We start from the raw sequence: 15,101 nt of genomic DNA, 5'->3' as shown, positions 1-15,101 counted from the left end.
CATTGTTACTTACGGCCACACCACCCTGAATTTGCCTGACCTCGTCTGATCTCGGAAGCCAAGCATTGTTGGGCCTGGTTAGTACTTGGGTGGGAGACCGCTTGGGAATACCAGGTGCTGTAAGCTTTTTCTCTTCTCTCTACCACCTGCATGTGTTTTGTTGCAACGTCTGATCACCCTGTGACACATGAGGAAGTTGGTCATCTTCAGCTGCTGCTGCTTTGTTGGCAGACACGAAGTGATCTGAGAGTCTCAGTTTCAGCTGAAGAGAATGATCACATCAGAGAAGATGATATGCCCACTACACATCAGCCTTTCTCGGCAATTATCTGGTTTCATAGAGGAAGTGTATGATTCCAGTACCTATATAATTCACATTTGTAACAAACATTGTTGCTTACGGCCACACCACCCTGAATAAGCCCCACCTTGTCTTATCCTGGAAGCCAAGCAGGGTTGGGCCTGGTTCGTACTTCAATGGGAGACTGCTTGGGAATACCAGGTGCTGTAAGCTTTTTATCTTCTCTCTACCACCTGCATGTCTTTTGTTGCAACATCTGATCACCCTGTGACACATGAGGAAGTTTGTCATCTTCAGCTTCTGCTGCTTTGTTGGCAGACACGAAGTGATCTGAGAGTCTCATTTTCAACTGAAGAGAATAATAACGTCAGGGAAGAAGATGTGCCCCCTACACATCAGCCTTTCTCGGCAATTATCTGGTTACATAGAGGAACTGTATGATTCCAGTACCTATATAATGCACATTTGTCACAGACATTGTTGCTTACGGCCACACCACCCTCAATATGCCTGACCTCGTCTGATCTCGGAAGCCAAGCACGGTTGGCCTGGTTAGTACTTGGGTGGGAGACTGCTTGGGAATACCAGGTGCTGTAAGCTTTATCTCTTCTCTGGACCACCTGAATGTCTTTTGTTGCAACGTCTGATCACCCTGTGACACATGAGGAAGTTGGTCATCTTCAGCTTCTGCTGCTTTGTTTGCAGACACGAAGTGATCTGAGAGTCTCAGTTTCAGCTGCAGAGAATAATCACGTCAGGGAAGAAGATGTGCCCACTACACATAAGCCTTTCTCGGCAATTATCTGGTTACATAGAGGAACCGTATGATTCCAGTACCTATATAATGCACATTTGTCACAGACATTGTCGCTTACGGCAACACCACCCTGAACATGCCTGACCTCGTCTGATCTCGGAAGCCAAGCACGGTTGGCCTGGTTAGTACTTGGGTGGGAGACCACTTGGGAATACCAGGTGCTGTAAGCTTTATCTCTTCTCTGGACCACCTGAATGTCTTTTGTTGCAACGTCTGATCACCCTGTGACACATGAGGAAGTTGGTCATCTTCAGCTTCTGCTGCTTTGTTGGCAGACACGAAGTGATCTGAGAGTCTCAGTTTCAGCTGCAGAGAATAATCACGTCAGGGAAGAAGATGTGCCCACTACACATAAGCCTTTCTCTGCAATTATCTGGTTACATAGAGGAACCGTATGATTCCAGTACCTATATAATGCACATTTGTCACAGAGATTGTCGCTTACGGCCACACCACCCTGAATATAATATGCCCGACCTCGTCCGATCTCGGAAGCCAAGCGGGGTTGTGCCTGGTTAGTACTTGGGTGGGAGACTGCTTGGGAATACCAGGTGCTGTAAGCTTTTTCTCTTCTCTCTACCACCTGCATGTCTTTTGTTGCAACGTCTGATCACCCTGTGACACATGAGGAAGTTGGTCATCTTCAGCTGCTGCTGCTTTGTTGGCAGACACAAAGTGATCTGAGAGTCTCAGTTTCAGCTGGAGAGAATAATCACATCAGGGAAGAAGATATGCCCACTACACATCAGCCTTTCTCGGCAATTATCTGGTTACATAGAGGAACTGTATGATTCCAGTACCAATATAATGCACATTTGTCACAGACTTTGTTGCTTACGGCCACACCACCCTCAACATATCCGACCTTGTCCGATCTCGGAAGCCAAGCACGGATGGGCCTGGTTAGTACTTACATGGGAGACTGCTTTGGAATACCAGGTGCTGTAAGCTTTTTCTCTTCTCTCTACCACCTGCATGTCTTTTGTTGCAACGTCTGATCACCCTGTGACACATGAGGAAGTTGGTCATCTTCAGCTGCTGCTGCTTTGTTGGCAGACACAAAGTGATCTGAGAGTCTCAGTTTCAGCTGCAGAGAATAATCACATCAGGGAAGAAGATGTGCCCACTACAAGTCAGCCTTTCTCGGCAATTATCTGGTTACATAGAGGAAGTGTATGATTCCAGTACTTATATAAGGCACATTTGTCACATATATTGTTGCTTACAGCCACACCACCCTGAATAAGCACGATCTCGGAAGCCAAGCAGGTTTGGGCCTGGTTAGTACTTGGAAGGTAGACTGCCTGGGAATACCAGGTGCTTTAAGCTTTTTCTCTTCTCTCTACCACCTGCATGTCTTTTGTTGCAACGTCTGATCACCCTGTGACACATGAGGAAGTTGGTCATCTTCAGCTGCTGCTGCTTTGTTGGCAGACACGAAGTGATCTGAGAGTCTCAGTTTCAGCTGCAGAGAATAATCACGTCAGGGAAGAAGATGTGCCCACTACAAGTCAGCTTTTCTCTGCAATTATCTGGTTACATAGAGGAACCGTATGATTCCAGTACCTATATAATGCACATTTGTCACAGACATTGTTGCTTACGGCCACACCACCCTGAACATGCCCGACCTCGTCTTATCTCGGAAGCCAAGGAGGGTTGGGCCTGGTTAGTACTTAAATGGGAGACCGCTTGGGAATACCAGGAGCTGTAAGCTTTTTGTCTTCTCTCGACCACCTGCATGTCTTTTGTTGCAACGTCTGATCCCCCTGTGACACATGAGGAAGTTGGTCATCTTCAGCTGCTGCTGCTTTGTTGGCAGACACGAAGTGATCTGAGAGTCTCAGTTTCAGCTGCAGAGAATAATCACATCAGGGAAGAAGATGTGCCCACTACAAGTCAGCCTTTCTCGGCAATTATCTGGTTACATAGAGGAAGTGTATGATTCCAGTACTTATATAAGGCACATTTGTCACATATATTGTTGCTTACAGCCACACCACCCTGAATAAGCACGATCTCGGAAGCCAAGCAGGTTTGGGCCTGGTTAGTACTTGGAAGGTAGACTGCCTGGGAATACCAGGTGCTTTAAGCTTTTTCTCTTCTCTCTACCACCTGCATGTCTTTTGTTGCAACGTCTGATCACCCTGTGACACATGAGGAAGTTGGTCATCTTCAGCTGCTGCTGCTTTGTTGGCAGACACGAAGTGATCTGAGAGTCTCAGTTTCAGCTGCAGAGAATAATCACGTCAGGGAAGAAGATGTGCCCACTACAAGTCAGCTTTTCTCTGCAATTATCTGGTTACATAGAGGAACCGTATGATTCCAGTACCTATATAATGCACATTTGTCACAGACATTGTTGCTTACGGCCACACCACCCTGAACATGCCCGACCTCGTCTTATCTCGGAAGCCAAGGAGGGTTGGGCCTGGTTAGTACTTAAATGGGAGACCGCTTGGGAATACCAGGAGCTGTAAGCTTTTTGTCTTCTCTCGACCACCTGCATGTCTTTTGTTGCAACGTCTGATCCCCCTGTGACACATGAGGAAGTTGGTCATCTTCAGCTGCTGCTGCTTTGTTGGCAGACACGAAGTGATCTGAGAGTCTCAGTTTCAGCTGCAGAGAATAATCACATCAGGGAAGAAGATGTGCCCATAACAAGTCAGCCTTTCTCTGCAATTATCTGGTTACATAGAGGAATTGTATGATTCCAGTACCTATATAATGCACATTTGTCACAGAAATTGTTCCTTACGGCCATACCACCCTGAATAAGCCCGACCTCGTCTGATCTCGGAAGCCAAGGAGGGTTGGGCCTGGTTAGTACTTTAATGGGAGACTGCTTGGGAATACCAGGTGCTGTAAGCATTTTCTCTTCTCTCTACAACCTGCATGTCTTTTGTTGCAACGTCTGATCACCCTGTGACACATGAGAAAGTTGGCCATCTTCAGCTGCTGCTGCTTTGTTGGAAGACACGAAGTGATCTGAGAGTCTCAGTTTCAGCTGAAGAGAATAATCACGTCAGGGAAGAAGATGTGCCCACTACACATCAGCCTTTCTCAGCAATTATCTGGTTACATAGAGGAACCGTATGATTCCTGTACTTATATAATGCACATTTGTCAGACACATTGTTTCTTACGGCCACACTACCCTGAACATGCCCGACCTTGTCTGATCTCGGAAGCCAAGCAGGGTTGAGCCTGCTTAGTACTTGGATGGGAGACAGCTTGGGAATACCAGGTGCTGTAAGCTTTTTCTCTTCTCTCTACCACCTGCATGTCTTTTGTTGCAACGTCTGATCACCCTGTGACACGTGAAGAAGTTGGTCATCTTCAGCTGCTGCTGCTTTGTTGGCAGACACGAAGTGATCTGAGAGTCTCAGTTTCAGCTGGAGAGAATAATCACATCAGGGAAGAAGATATGCCCACTACACATCAGCCTTTCTCGGCAATTATCTGGTTACATAGAGGAACTGTATGATTCCAGTACCAATATAATGCACATTTGTCACAGACTTTGTTGCTTACGGCCACACCACCCTCAACATATCCGACCTTGTCCGATCACGGAAGCCAAGCACGGTTGGGCCTGGTTAGTACTTAGATGGGAGACTGCTTTGGAATACCAGGTGCTGTAAGCTTTTTCTCTTCTCTCTACCACCTGCATGTCTTTTGTTGCAACGTCTGATCACCCTGTGACACATGAGGAAGTTGGTCATCTTCAGCTTCTGCTGCTTTGTTGGCAGACACAAAGTGATCTGAGAGTCTCATTTTCAGCTGGAGAGAATTATCACGTCAGGGAACAAGATGTGCCCACTACACATCAGCCTTTCTCGGCAATTATCTGGTTACATAGAGGAACCGTATGACTCCATTACCTATATAATGCACATTTGTCACAGAAATTGTCGCTTACGGCCACACCACCCTGAATATGCCCGACCTCGTCTGATCTCGGAAGCCAAGCAGGGTTGGGGCTGGTTAGTACTTGGATGGGAGACCGCTTGGGAATACGAGGTGCTGTAAGCTTCTTCTCTTCTCTCTACCACCTGCATGTCTTTTGTTGCAACGTCTGATCACCCTGTGACACATGAGGAAGTTGGTCATCTTCAGTTACTGCTGCTGCTTTGTTGGCAGACACAAAGTGATCTGAGAGTCTCAGTTTCAGTTGCAGAGAATGATCACATCAGAGAAGATGATTTGCGCGCTACACATCAGCCTTTCTCAGCAATTATCTGGTTGCATAGAGGAACCGTATGATTCCAGTACCTATATAATGCACATTTGTCAGAGACATTGTTGCTTACGGCCACACCACCCTGAATAAGCCCGACCTCGTCTGATCTCGGACGCCAAACAGGGTTGTACCTGGTTAGTACTTGGATGGGAGACAGCTTGGGAACACCAGGTGCTGTAAGCTTTTTCTCTTCTCTCTACCACCTGCATGTCTTTTGTTGCAACGTCTGATCACCCTGTGACACATGAGGAAGTTGGTCATCTTCAGCTGCTGCTGCTTTGTTGGTAGACACGAAGTGATCTGAGAGTCTCAGTTTCAGCTGCAGAGAATAATCACATGAGGGAAGAAGATTTGCCCACTACAAGTCAGCCTTTCTCGGCAATTATCTGGTTACATAGAGGAACCGTATGATTCCAGTACCTATATAATGCACATTTGTCACAGACATTGTTGCTTACGGCCACACCACCCTGAACATGCCCGACCTCGTCTGATCTCGGTAGCCAAGGAGGGTTGGGCCTGGTTAGTACTTTAATGGGAGACTGCTTGGGAATACCAGGTGCTGTAAGCGTTTTCTCTTCTCTCTACAACCTGCATGTCTTTTGTTGCAACGTCTGATCACCCTGTGACACACGAGGAAGTTGGCCATCTTCAGCTGCTGCTGCTTTGTTGGAAGACACGAAGTGATCTGAGAGTCTCAGTTTCAACTGAAGAGAATAATGACGTCAGGGAAGAAGATGTGCCGACTACACATCAGCCTTTCTCAGCAATTATCTGGTTACATAGAGGAACCGTATGATTCCTGTAGTTATATAATGCACATTTGTCAGACACATTGTTGCTTACGGCCACACCACCCTGAACATGCCCGACCTCGTCTGATCTCGGAAGCCAAGCAGGGTTGAGCCTCCTTAGTACTTGGATGGAAGACCTCTTGGGAATACCAGGTGCTGTAAGCTTTTTCTCTTCTCTCGACCACCTGCATGTCTTTTGTTGCAACGTCTGATCACCCTGTGACACATGAGGAAGTTGGTCATCTTCAGCTGCTGCTGCTTTGTTGGCTGACACAAAGTGATCTGAGAGTCTCAGTTTCAGTTGCAGAGAATGATCACATCAGAGAAGATGATTTGCCCGCTACACATCAGCCTTTCTCGGCAATTATCTGGTTGCATAGAGGAACCGTATGATTCCAGTACCTATATAATGCACATTTGTCAGAGACATTGTTGCTTACGGCCACACCACCCTGAATAAGCCCGACCTCGTCTGATCTCGGACGCCAAACAGGGTTGTACCTGGTTAGTACTTGGATGGGAGACAGCTTGGGAACACCAGGTGCTGTAAGCTTTTTCTCTTCTCTCTACCACCTGCATGTCTTTTGTTGCAACGTCTGATCACCCTGTGACACATGAGGAAGTTGGTCATCTTCAGCTGCTGCTGCTTTGTTGGCAGACACAAAGTGATCTGAGAGTCTCAGTTTCAGCTCGAGAGAATAATCACGTCAGGGAAGAAGATGTGCCCACTACTTATCAGCTTTTCTCGGCAATTATCTGGTTACATAGAGGAACCGTATGATTCCAGTACCTATATAATGCACATTTGTCAGAGACATTGTTGCTTACGGCCACACCACCCTGAACATGCCCGACCTCGTCTGATCTCGGACGCCAAACAGGGTTGTACCTGGTTAGTACTTGGATGGGAGACCTCTTGGGAATACCAGGTGCTGTAAGCTTTTTCTCTTCTCTCGACCACCTGCATGTCTTTTGTTGCAACGTCTGATCACCCTGTGACACATGAGGAAGTTGGTCATCTTCAGCTGCTGCTGCTTTGTTGGCTGACACAAAGTGATCTGAGAGTCTCAGTTTCAGTTGCAGAGAATGATCACATCAGAGAAGATGATTTGCCCGCTACACATCAGCCTTTCTCGGCAATTATCTGGTTGCATAGAGGAACCGTATGATTCCAGTACCTATATAATGCACATTTGTCACAGTTATGGTTGCTTACGGCCACACCACCCTGAATATGCCCAACCTCATCTGATCTCAGAAGCCAAGGAGGTTTGGGCCTGGTTAGTACTTGGATGGTAGACATTCTGGGAATACCAGGTGCTGTAAGCTTTTTCTCTTCTCTCTACCACCTGCATGTCTTTTGTTGCAACGTCTGATCACCCTGTGACACATGAGGAAGTTGGTCATCTTCAGCTGCTGCTGCTTTGTTGGCTGACACAAAGTGATCTGAGAGTCTCAGTTTCAGTTGCAGAGAATGATCACATCAGAGAAGATGATTTGCCCGCTACACATCAGCCTTTCTCGGCAATTATCTGGTTGCATAGAGGAACCGTATGATTCCAGTACCTATATAATGCACATTTGTCAGAGACATTGTTGCTTACGGCCACACCACCCTGAATAAGCCCGACCTCGTCTGATCTCGGACGCCAAACAGGGTTGTACCTGGTTAGTACTTGGATGGGAGACAGCTTGGGAACACCAGGTGCTGTAAGCTTTTTCTCTTCTCTCTACCACCTGCATGTCTTTTGTTGCAACGTCTGATCACCCTGTGACACATGAGGAAGTTGGTCATCTTCAGCTGCTGCTGCTTTGTTGGCAGACACAAAGTGATCTGAGAGTCTCAGTTTCAGCTCGAGAGAATAATCACGTCAGGGAAGAAGATGTGCCCACTACTTATCAGCTTTTCTCGGCAATTATCTGGTTACATAGAGGAACCGTATGATTCCAGTACCTATATAATGCACATTTGTCAGAGACATTGTTGCTTACGGCCACACCACCCTGAACATGCCCGACCTCGTCTGATCTCGGACGCCAAACAGGGTTGTACCTGGTTAGTACTTGGATGGGAGACCTCTTGGGAACACCAGGTGCTGTAAGCTTTTTCTCTTCTCTCTACCACCTGCATGTCTTTTGTTGCAACGTCTGATCACCCTGTGACACATGAGGAAGTTGGTCATCTTCAGCTGCTGCTGCTTTGTTGGTAGACACGAAGTGATCTGAGAGTCTCAGTTTCAGCTGCAGAGAATAATCACATGAGGGAAGAAGATTTGCCCACTACAAGTCAGCCTTTCTCGGCAATTATCTGGTTACATAGAGGAACCGTATGATTCCAGTACCTATATAATGCACATTTGTCACAGACATTGTTGCTTACGGCCACACCACCCTGAACATGCCCGACCTCGTCTGATCTCGGTAGCCAAGGAGGGTTGGGCCTGGTTAGTACTTTAATGGGAGACTGCTTGGGAATACCAGGTGCTGTAAGCGTTTTCTCTTCTCTCTACAACCTGCATGTCTTTTGTTGCAACGTCTGATCACCCTGTGACACACGAGGAAGTTGGCCATCTTCAGCTGCTGCTGCTTTTTTGGAAGACACGAAGTGATCTGAGAGTCTCAGTTTCAACTGAAGAGAATAATGACGTCAGGGAAGAAGATGTGCCGACTACACATCAGCCTTTCTCAGCAATTATCTGGTTACATAGAGGAACCGTATGATTCCTGTAGTTATATAATGCACATTTGTCAGACACATTGTTGCTTACGGCCACACCACCCTGAACATGCCCGACCTCGTCTGATCTCGGAAGCCAAGCAGGGTTGAGCCTCCTTAGTACTTGGATGGAAGACCTCTTGGGAATACCAGGTGCTGTAAGCTTTTTCTCTTCTCTCGACCACCTGCATGTCTTTTGTTGCAACGTCTGATCACCCTGTGACACATGAGGAAGTTGGTCATCTTCAGCTGCTGCTGCTTTGTTGGCTGACACAAAGTGATCTGAGAGTCTCAGTTTCAGTTGCAGAGAATGATCACATCAGAGAAGATGATTTGCCCGCTACACATCAGCCTTTCTCGGCAATTATCTGGTTGCATAGAGGAACCGTATGATTCCAGTACCTATATAATGCACATTTGTCACAGTTATGGTTGCTTACGGCCACACCACCCTGAATATGCCCAACCTCATCTGATCTCAGAAGCCAAGGAGGTTTGGGCCTGGTTAGTACTTGGATGGTAGACATTCTGGGAATACCAGGTGCTGTAAGCTTTTTCTCTTCTCTCTACCACCTGCATGTCTTTTGTTGCAACGTCTGATCACCCTGTGACACATGAGGAAGTTGGTCATCTTCAGCTGCTGCTGCTTTGTTGGCTGACACAAAGTGATCTGAGAGTCTCAGTTTCAGTTGCAAAGAATGATCACATCAGAGAAGATGATTTGCCCGCTACACATCAGCCTTTCTCGGCAATTATCTGGTTGCATAGAGGAACCGTATGATTCCAGTACCTATATAATGCACATTTGTCAGAGACATTGTTGCTTACGGCCACACCACCCTGAATAAGCCCGACCTCGTCTGATCTCGGACGCCAAACAGGGTTGTACCTGGTTAGTACTTGGATGGGAGACAGCTTGGGAACACCAGGTGCTGTAAGCTTTTTCTCTTCTCTCAACCACCTGCATGTCTTTTGTTGCAACGTCTGATCACCCTGTGACACATGAGGAAGTTGGTCATCTTCAGCTTCTGCTGCTTTGTTGGCAGACACGAAGTGATCTGAGAGTCTCAGTTTCAGCTGCAGAGAATGATCACATGAGGGAAGAAGATGTGCCCACTACAAGTCAGCCTTTCTCGGCAATTATCTGGTTACATAGAGGAACCGTATGATTCCAGTACCTATATAATGCACATTTGTCACAGACATTGTTGCTTACGGCCACACCACCCTGAACATGCCCGACCTCGTCTGATCTCGGTAGCCAAGGAGGGTTGGGCCTGGTTAGTACTTTAATGGGAGACTGCTTGGGAATACCAGGTGCTGTAAGCGTTTTCTCTTCTCTCTACAACCTGCATGTCTTTTGTTGCAACGTCTGATCACCCTGTGACACACGAGGAAGTTGGCCATCTTCAGCTGCTGCTGCTTTGTTGGAAGACACGAAGTGATCTGAGAGTCTCAGTTTCAACTGAAGAGAATAATGACGTCAGGGAAGAAGATGTGCCGACTACACATCAGCCTTTCTCAGCAATTATCTGGTTACATAGAGGAACCGTATGATTCCTGTAGTTATATAATGCACATTTGTCAGACACATTGTTGCTTACGGCCACACCACCCTGAACATGCCCGACCTCGTCTGATCTCGGAAGCCAAGCAGGGTTGAGCCTCCTTAGTACTTGGATGGAAGACCTCTTGGGAATACCAGGTGCTGTAAGCTTTTTCTCTTCTCTCGACCACCTGCATGTCTTTTGTTGCAACGTCTGATCACCCTGTGACACATGAGGAAGTTGGTCATCTTCAGCTGCTGCTGCTTTGTTGGCTGACACAAAGTGATCTGAGAGTCTCAGTTTCAGTTGCAGAGAATGATCACATCAGAGAAGATGATTTGCCCGCTACACATCAGCCTTTCTCGGCAATTATCTGGTTGCATAGAGGAACCGTATGATTCCAGTACCTATATAATGCACATTTGTCACAGTTATGGTTGCTTACGGCCACACCACCCTGAATATTCCCAACCTCATCTGATCTCAGAAGCCAAGGAGGTTTGGGCCTGGTTAGTACTTGGATGGTAGACATTCTGGGAATACCAGGTGCTGTAAGCTTTTTCTCTTCTCTCTACCACCTGCATGTCTTTTGTTGCAACGTCTGATCACCCTGTGACACATGAGGAAGTTGGTCATCTTCAGCTGCTGCTGCTTTGTTGGCTGACACAAAGTGATCTGAGAGTCTCAGTTTCAGTTGCAAAGAATGATCACATCAGAGAAGATGATTTGCCCGCTACACATCAGCCTTTCTCGGCAATTATCAGGTTGCATAGAGGAACCGTATGATTCCAGTACCTATATAATGCACATTTGTCAGAGACATTGTTGCTTACGGCCACACCACCCTGAATAAGCCCGACCTCGTCTGATCTCGGACGCCAAACAGGGTTGTACCTGGTTAGTACTTGGATGGGAGACAGCTTGGGAACACCAGGTGCTGTAAGCTTTTTCTCTTCTCTCAACCACCTGCATGTCTTTTGTTGCAACGTCTGATCACCCTGTGACACATGAGGAAGTTGGTCATCTTCAGCTTCTGCTGCTTTGTTGGCAGACACGAAGTGATCTGAGAGTCTCAGTTTCAGCTGCAGAGAATGATCACATGAGGGAAGAAGATGTGCCCACTACAAGTCAGCCTTTCTCGGCAATTATCTGGTTACATAGAGGAACCGTATGATTCCAGTACCTATATAATGCACATTTGTCACAGACATTGTTGCTTACGGCCACACCACCCTGAACATGCCCGACCTCGTCTGATCTCGGTAGCCAAGGAGGGTTGGGCCTGGTTAGTACTTTAATGGGAGACTGCTTGGGAATACCAGGTGCTGTAAGCGTTTTCTCTTCTCTCTACAACCTGCATGTCTTTTGTTGCAACGTCTGATCACCCTGTGACACACGAGGAAGTTGGCCATCTTCAGCTGCTGCTGCTTTGTTGGAAGACACGAAGTGATCTGAGAGTCTCAGTTTCAACTGAAGAGAATAATCACGTCAGGGAAGAAGATGTGCCGACTACACATCAGCCTTTCTCAGCAATTATCTGGTTACATAGAGGAACCGTATGATTCCTGTAGTTATATAATGCACATTTGTCAGACACATTGTTGCTTACGGCCACACCACCCTGAACATGCCCGACCTCGTCTGATCTCGGAAGCCAAGCAGGGTTGAGCCTCCTTAGTACTTGGATGGGAGACTGCTTGGGAATACCAGGTGCTGTAAGCGTTTTCTCTTCTCTCTACAACCTGCATGTCTTTTGTTGCAACGTCTGATCACCCTGTGACACATGAGGAAGTTGGTCATATTCAGCTGCTGCTGCTTTGTTGGCTGACACAAAGTGATCTGAGAGTCTCAGTTTCAGTTGCAGAGAATGATCACATCAGAGAAGATGATTTGCCCGCTACACATCAGCCTTTCTCGGCAATTATCTGGTTGCATAGAGGAACCGTATGATTCCAGTACCTATATAATGCACATTTGTCAGAGACATTGTTGCTTACGGCCACACCACCCTGAATAAGCCCGACCTCGCCTGATCTCGGACACCAAGAAGGTTGTACCTGGTTAGTACTTGGATGGGAGACATCTTGGGAATACCAGGTGCTGTAAGCTTTTTCTCTTCTCTCTACCACCTGCATGTCTTTTGTTGCAACGTCTGATCACCCTGTGACACGTGAAGAAGTTGGTCATCTTCAGCTGCTGCTGCTTTGTTGATAGACACGAGGTGATCTGAGAGTCTCAGTTTCAGCTGAAGAGAATAATCACATCAAGGATGAAGATGAACCCACTACAAGTCAGCCTTTTTCGGCAATTATCTGGTTACACAGAGGAACTGTATGATTCCAGTACCTATATAATGCACATTTGTCACAGTTATGGTTGCTTACGGCCACACCACCCTGAATATGCCCAACCTCATCTGATCTCAGAAGCCAAGCAGGTTTGGGCCTGGTTAGTACTTGGGTGGTAGACATTCTGGGAATACCAGGTGCTGTAAGCTTTTTCTCTTCTCTCTACCACCTGCATGTCTTTTGTTGCAACGTCTGATCACCCTGTGACACATGAGGAAGTTGGTCATCTTCAGCTGCTGCTGCTTTGTTGGCTGACACAAAGTGATCTGAGAGTCTCAGTTTCAGTTGCAGAGAATGATCACATCAGAGAAGATGATTTGCCCGCTACACATCAGCCTTTCTCGGCAATTATCTGGTTGCATAGAGGAACCGTATGATTCCAGTACCTATATAATGCACATTTGTCAGAGACATTGTTGCTTACGGCCACACCACCCTGAATAAGCCCGACCTCGTCTGATCTCGGACGCCAAACAGGGTTGTACCTGGTTAGTACTTGGATGGGAGACAGCTTGGGAACACCAGGTGCTGTAAGCTTTTTCTCTTCTCTCTACCACCTGCAAGTCTTTTGTTGCAACGTCTGATCACCCTGTGACACGTGAAGAAGTTGGTCATCTTCAGCTGCTGCTGCTTTGTTGATAGACACGAGGTGATCTGAGAGTCTCATTTTCAGCTGAAGAGAATAATCACATCAAGGAGGAAGATGAACCCACTACAAGTCAGCCTTTTTCGGCAATTATCTGGTTACACAGAGGAAGTGTATGATCCCAGTACCTATATAATGCACACTTGTCACCGATATTGTTGCTTACGGCCACACCACCCTGAATAAGCCCGACCTCGTCTGATCTCGGAAGCCAAGCAGGGTTGGGCCTGGTTAGGACTTGAATGGGAGACCGCTTGGGAATACCAGGTGCTGTAAGCTTTTTCTCTTCTCTATACCACCTGCATGTCTTTTGTTGCAACGTCTGATCACCCTGTTACACATGAGGAAGTTGGTCATCTTCAGCTTCTGCTGCTTTGTTGGCAGACACGAAGTGATCTGAGAGTCTCAGTTTCAGCTGAAGAGAATAATCACATCAGGGAAGAAGATGTGCCCACTACAAGTCAGCCTTTCTCTGCAATTATCTGGTTACATAGAAGAAGTGTATGATTCCAGTACCTATATAATGCACATTTGTCACAGCTATTGTTGCTTACGGCCGCACCACCCTGAATATGCCTGACCTCGTCTGATCTTGGAAGAAAAGCAGGGTTGGGCCTGGTTAGTACTTGGATGGGAGACCACTTCGGAATACCAGGTGATGTAAGCTTCTTCTCTTCTCTCTACCACCTGCATGTCTTTTGTTGCAACGTCTGATCACCCTGTGACACATGAGGAAGTTGGTCATCTTCAGCTTCTGCTGCTTTGTTGGCAGACACGAAGTGATCTGAGAGTCTCAGTTTCAGCTGAAGAGAATGATCACATCAGAGAAGATTATATGCCCGCTACACATCAGCCTTTCTCGGCAATTATCTGGTTGCATAGAGGAACCGTATGCTTCCAGTACCTATATAATGCACATTTGTCAGAGACATTGTTGCTTACGGCCACACCACCCTGAACATGCCCGACCTCGTATGATCTCGGAAGCCAAGCAGGGTTGAGCCTGCTTAGTGCTTGGATGGGAGACTGCTTGGGAATACCAGGTGCTGTAAGCTTCTTCTCTTCTCTCTACCACCTGCATGTCTTTTGTTGCAACGTCTGATCACCCTGTGACACATGAGGAAGTTGGTCATCTTCAGCTGCTGCTGCTTTGTTGGCAGACACAAAGTGATCTGAGAGTCTCAGTTTCAGCTACAGAGAATAATCACGTCAGGGAAGAAGATGTGCCCACTACAAGTCAGCCTTTCTCTGCAATTATCTGGTTACATAGAAGAAGTGTATGATTCCAGTACCTATATAATGCACATTTGTCACAGCTATTGTTGCTTACGGCCGCACCACCCTGAATATGCCTGACCTCGTCTGATCTTGGAAGAAAAGCAGGGTTGGGCCTGGTTAGTACTTGGATGGTGGACTATCTGGGAATACCAGGTGCTGTAAGCTTCTTCTCTTCTCTCTACCACCTGCATGTCTTTTGTTGCAACGTCTGATCACCCTGTGACACATGAGGAAGTTGGTCATCTTCAGCTGCTGCTGCTTTGTTGGCAGACACAAAGTGATCTGAGAGTCTCAGTTTCAGCTACAGAGAATAATCACGTCAGGGAAGAAGATGTGCCCACTACAAGTCAGCCTTTCTCTGCAATTATCTGGTTACATAGAAGAAGTGTATGATTCCAGTACCTATATAAT

General features: G+C 46.9%; 36 pseudogenes; all 36 read left to right on the top strand.

Annotated features, from left to right (window-relative positions):
- Positions 1 to 7: 7 nt before the first annotated feature.
- Positions 8 to 126, top strand: LOC140273219 (5S ribosomal RNA; annotated as a pseudogene).
- Positions 127 to 395: 269 nt separating this feature from the next.
- On the top strand, positions 396 to 514 carry LOC140297290 (5S ribosomal RNA; annotated as a pseudogene).
- A 269-nt stretch (positions 515 to 783) lies between these two features.
- Positions 784 to 901, top strand: LOC140293438 (5S ribosomal RNA; annotated as a pseudogene).
- A 269-nt stretch (positions 902 to 1,170) lies between these two features.
- LOC140287072 (5S ribosomal RNA) lies at positions 1,171 to 1,288 on the top strand (annotated as a pseudogene).
- A 269-nt stretch (positions 1,289 to 1,557) lies between these two features.
- LOC140271032 (5S ribosomal RNA) lies at positions 1,558 to 1,681 on the top strand (annotated as a pseudogene).
- A 269-nt stretch (positions 1,682 to 1,950) lies between these two features.
- LOC140294678 (5S ribosomal RNA) lies at positions 1,951 to 2,069 on the top strand (annotated as a pseudogene).
- A 647-nt stretch (positions 2,070 to 2,716) lies between these two features.
- LOC140288912 (5S ribosomal RNA) lies at positions 2,717 to 2,835 on the top strand (annotated as a pseudogene).
- A 647-nt stretch (positions 2,836 to 3,482) lies between these two features.
- Positions 3,483 to 3,601, top strand: LOC140288911 (5S ribosomal RNA; annotated as a pseudogene).
- A 269-nt stretch (positions 3,602 to 3,870) lies between these two features.
- On the top strand, positions 3,871 to 3,989 carry LOC140318325 (5S ribosomal RNA; annotated as a pseudogene).
- Positions 3,990 to 4,258: 269 nt separating this feature from the next.
- LOC140294927 (5S ribosomal RNA) lies at positions 4,259 to 4,377 on the top strand (annotated as a pseudogene).
- Positions 4,378 to 4,646: 269 nt separating this feature from the next.
- On the top strand, positions 4,647 to 4,765 carry LOC140295505 (5S ribosomal RNA; annotated as a pseudogene).
- Positions 4,766 to 5,034: 269 nt separating this feature from the next.
- LOC140300859 (5S ribosomal RNA) lies at positions 5,035 to 5,153 on the top strand (annotated as a pseudogene).
- A 272-nt stretch (positions 5,154 to 5,425) lies between these two features.
- LOC140292578 (5S ribosomal RNA) lies at positions 5,426 to 5,544 on the top strand (annotated as a pseudogene).
- Positions 5,545 to 5,813: 269 nt separating this feature from the next.
- LOC140315338 (5S ribosomal RNA) lies at positions 5,814 to 5,932 on the top strand (annotated as a pseudogene).
- Positions 5,933 to 6,201: 269 nt separating this feature from the next.
- On the top strand, positions 6,202 to 6,320 carry LOC140287765 (5S ribosomal RNA; annotated as a pseudogene).
- A 269-nt stretch (positions 6,321 to 6,589) lies between these two features.
- LOC140292577 (5S ribosomal RNA) lies at positions 6,590 to 6,708 on the top strand (annotated as a pseudogene).
- A 269-nt stretch (positions 6,709 to 6,977) lies between these two features.
- Positions 6,978 to 7,096, top strand: LOC140299807 (5S ribosomal RNA; annotated as a pseudogene).
- Positions 7,097 to 7,365: 269 nt separating this feature from the next.
- LOC140296356 (5S ribosomal RNA) lies at positions 7,366 to 7,484 on the top strand (annotated as a pseudogene).
- Positions 7,485 to 7,753: 269 nt separating this feature from the next.
- LOC140292576 (5S ribosomal RNA) lies at positions 7,754 to 7,872 on the top strand (annotated as a pseudogene).
- A 269-nt stretch (positions 7,873 to 8,141) lies between these two features.
- On the top strand, positions 8,142 to 8,260 carry LOC140304055 (5S ribosomal RNA; annotated as a pseudogene).
- A 269-nt stretch (positions 8,261 to 8,529) lies between these two features.
- On the top strand, positions 8,530 to 8,648 carry LOC140315327 (5S ribosomal RNA; annotated as a pseudogene).
- A 269-nt stretch (positions 8,649 to 8,917) lies between these two features.
- LOC140287754 (5S ribosomal RNA) lies at positions 8,918 to 9,036 on the top strand (annotated as a pseudogene).
- A 269-nt stretch (positions 9,037 to 9,305) lies between these two features.
- Positions 9,306 to 9,424, top strand: LOC140296355 (5S ribosomal RNA; annotated as a pseudogene).
- A 269-nt stretch (positions 9,425 to 9,693) lies between these two features.
- Positions 9,694 to 9,812, top strand: LOC140292575 (5S ribosomal RNA; annotated as a pseudogene).
- A 269-nt stretch (positions 9,813 to 10,081) lies between these two features.
- On the top strand, positions 10,082 to 10,200 carry LOC140315316 (5S ribosomal RNA; annotated as a pseudogene).
- Positions 10,201 to 10,469: 269 nt separating this feature from the next.
- On the top strand, positions 10,470 to 10,588 carry LOC140287743 (5S ribosomal RNA; annotated as a pseudogene).
- A 269-nt stretch (positions 10,589 to 10,857) lies between these two features.
- Positions 10,858 to 10,976, top strand: LOC140296400 (5S ribosomal RNA; annotated as a pseudogene).
- Positions 10,977 to 11,245: 269 nt separating this feature from the next.
- Positions 11,246 to 11,364, top strand: LOC140292574 (5S ribosomal RNA; annotated as a pseudogene).
- A 269-nt stretch (positions 11,365 to 11,633) lies between these two features.
- Positions 11,634 to 11,752, top strand: LOC140315305 (5S ribosomal RNA; annotated as a pseudogene).
- Positions 11,753 to 12,021: 269 nt separating this feature from the next.
- LOC140291150 (5S ribosomal RNA) lies at positions 12,022 to 12,140 on the top strand (annotated as a pseudogene).
- A 656-nt stretch (positions 12,141 to 12,796) lies between these two features.
- Positions 12,797 to 12,915, top strand: LOC140293884 (5S ribosomal RNA; annotated as a pseudogene).
- Positions 12,916 to 13,184: 269 nt separating this feature from the next.
- On the top strand, positions 13,185 to 13,303 carry LOC140292573 (5S ribosomal RNA; annotated as a pseudogene).
- A 269-nt stretch (positions 13,304 to 13,572) lies between these two features.
- LOC140300162 (5S ribosomal RNA) lies at positions 13,573 to 13,691 on the top strand (annotated as a pseudogene).
- A 269-nt stretch (positions 13,692 to 13,960) lies between these two features.
- LOC140283204 (5S ribosomal RNA) lies at positions 13,961 to 14,079 on the top strand (annotated as a pseudogene).
- Positions 14,080 to 14,348: 269 nt separating this feature from the next.
- Positions 14,349 to 14,467, top strand: LOC140289111 (5S ribosomal RNA; annotated as a pseudogene).
- A 269-nt stretch (positions 14,468 to 14,736) lies between these two features.
- LOC140278905 (5S ribosomal RNA) lies at positions 14,737 to 14,855 on the top strand (annotated as a pseudogene).
- The last annotated feature ends 246 nt before the right edge of the window (positions 14,856 to 15,101 follow it).

This window comes from Leuresthes tenuis, unplaced genomic scaffold (genome assembly GCF_036924035.1).
Source record: "Leuresthes tenuis unplaced genomic scaffold, fLeuTen1.0.hap1 SCAF_1, whole genome shotgun sequence".
NCBI lineage: Eukaryota > Metazoa > Chordata > Actinopteri > Atheriniformes > Atherinopsidae > Leuresthes > Leuresthes tenuis.
Note: the sequence above shows the minus strand (reverse complement) of the source record. Positions and strands in the feature narration are given on the sequence as shown.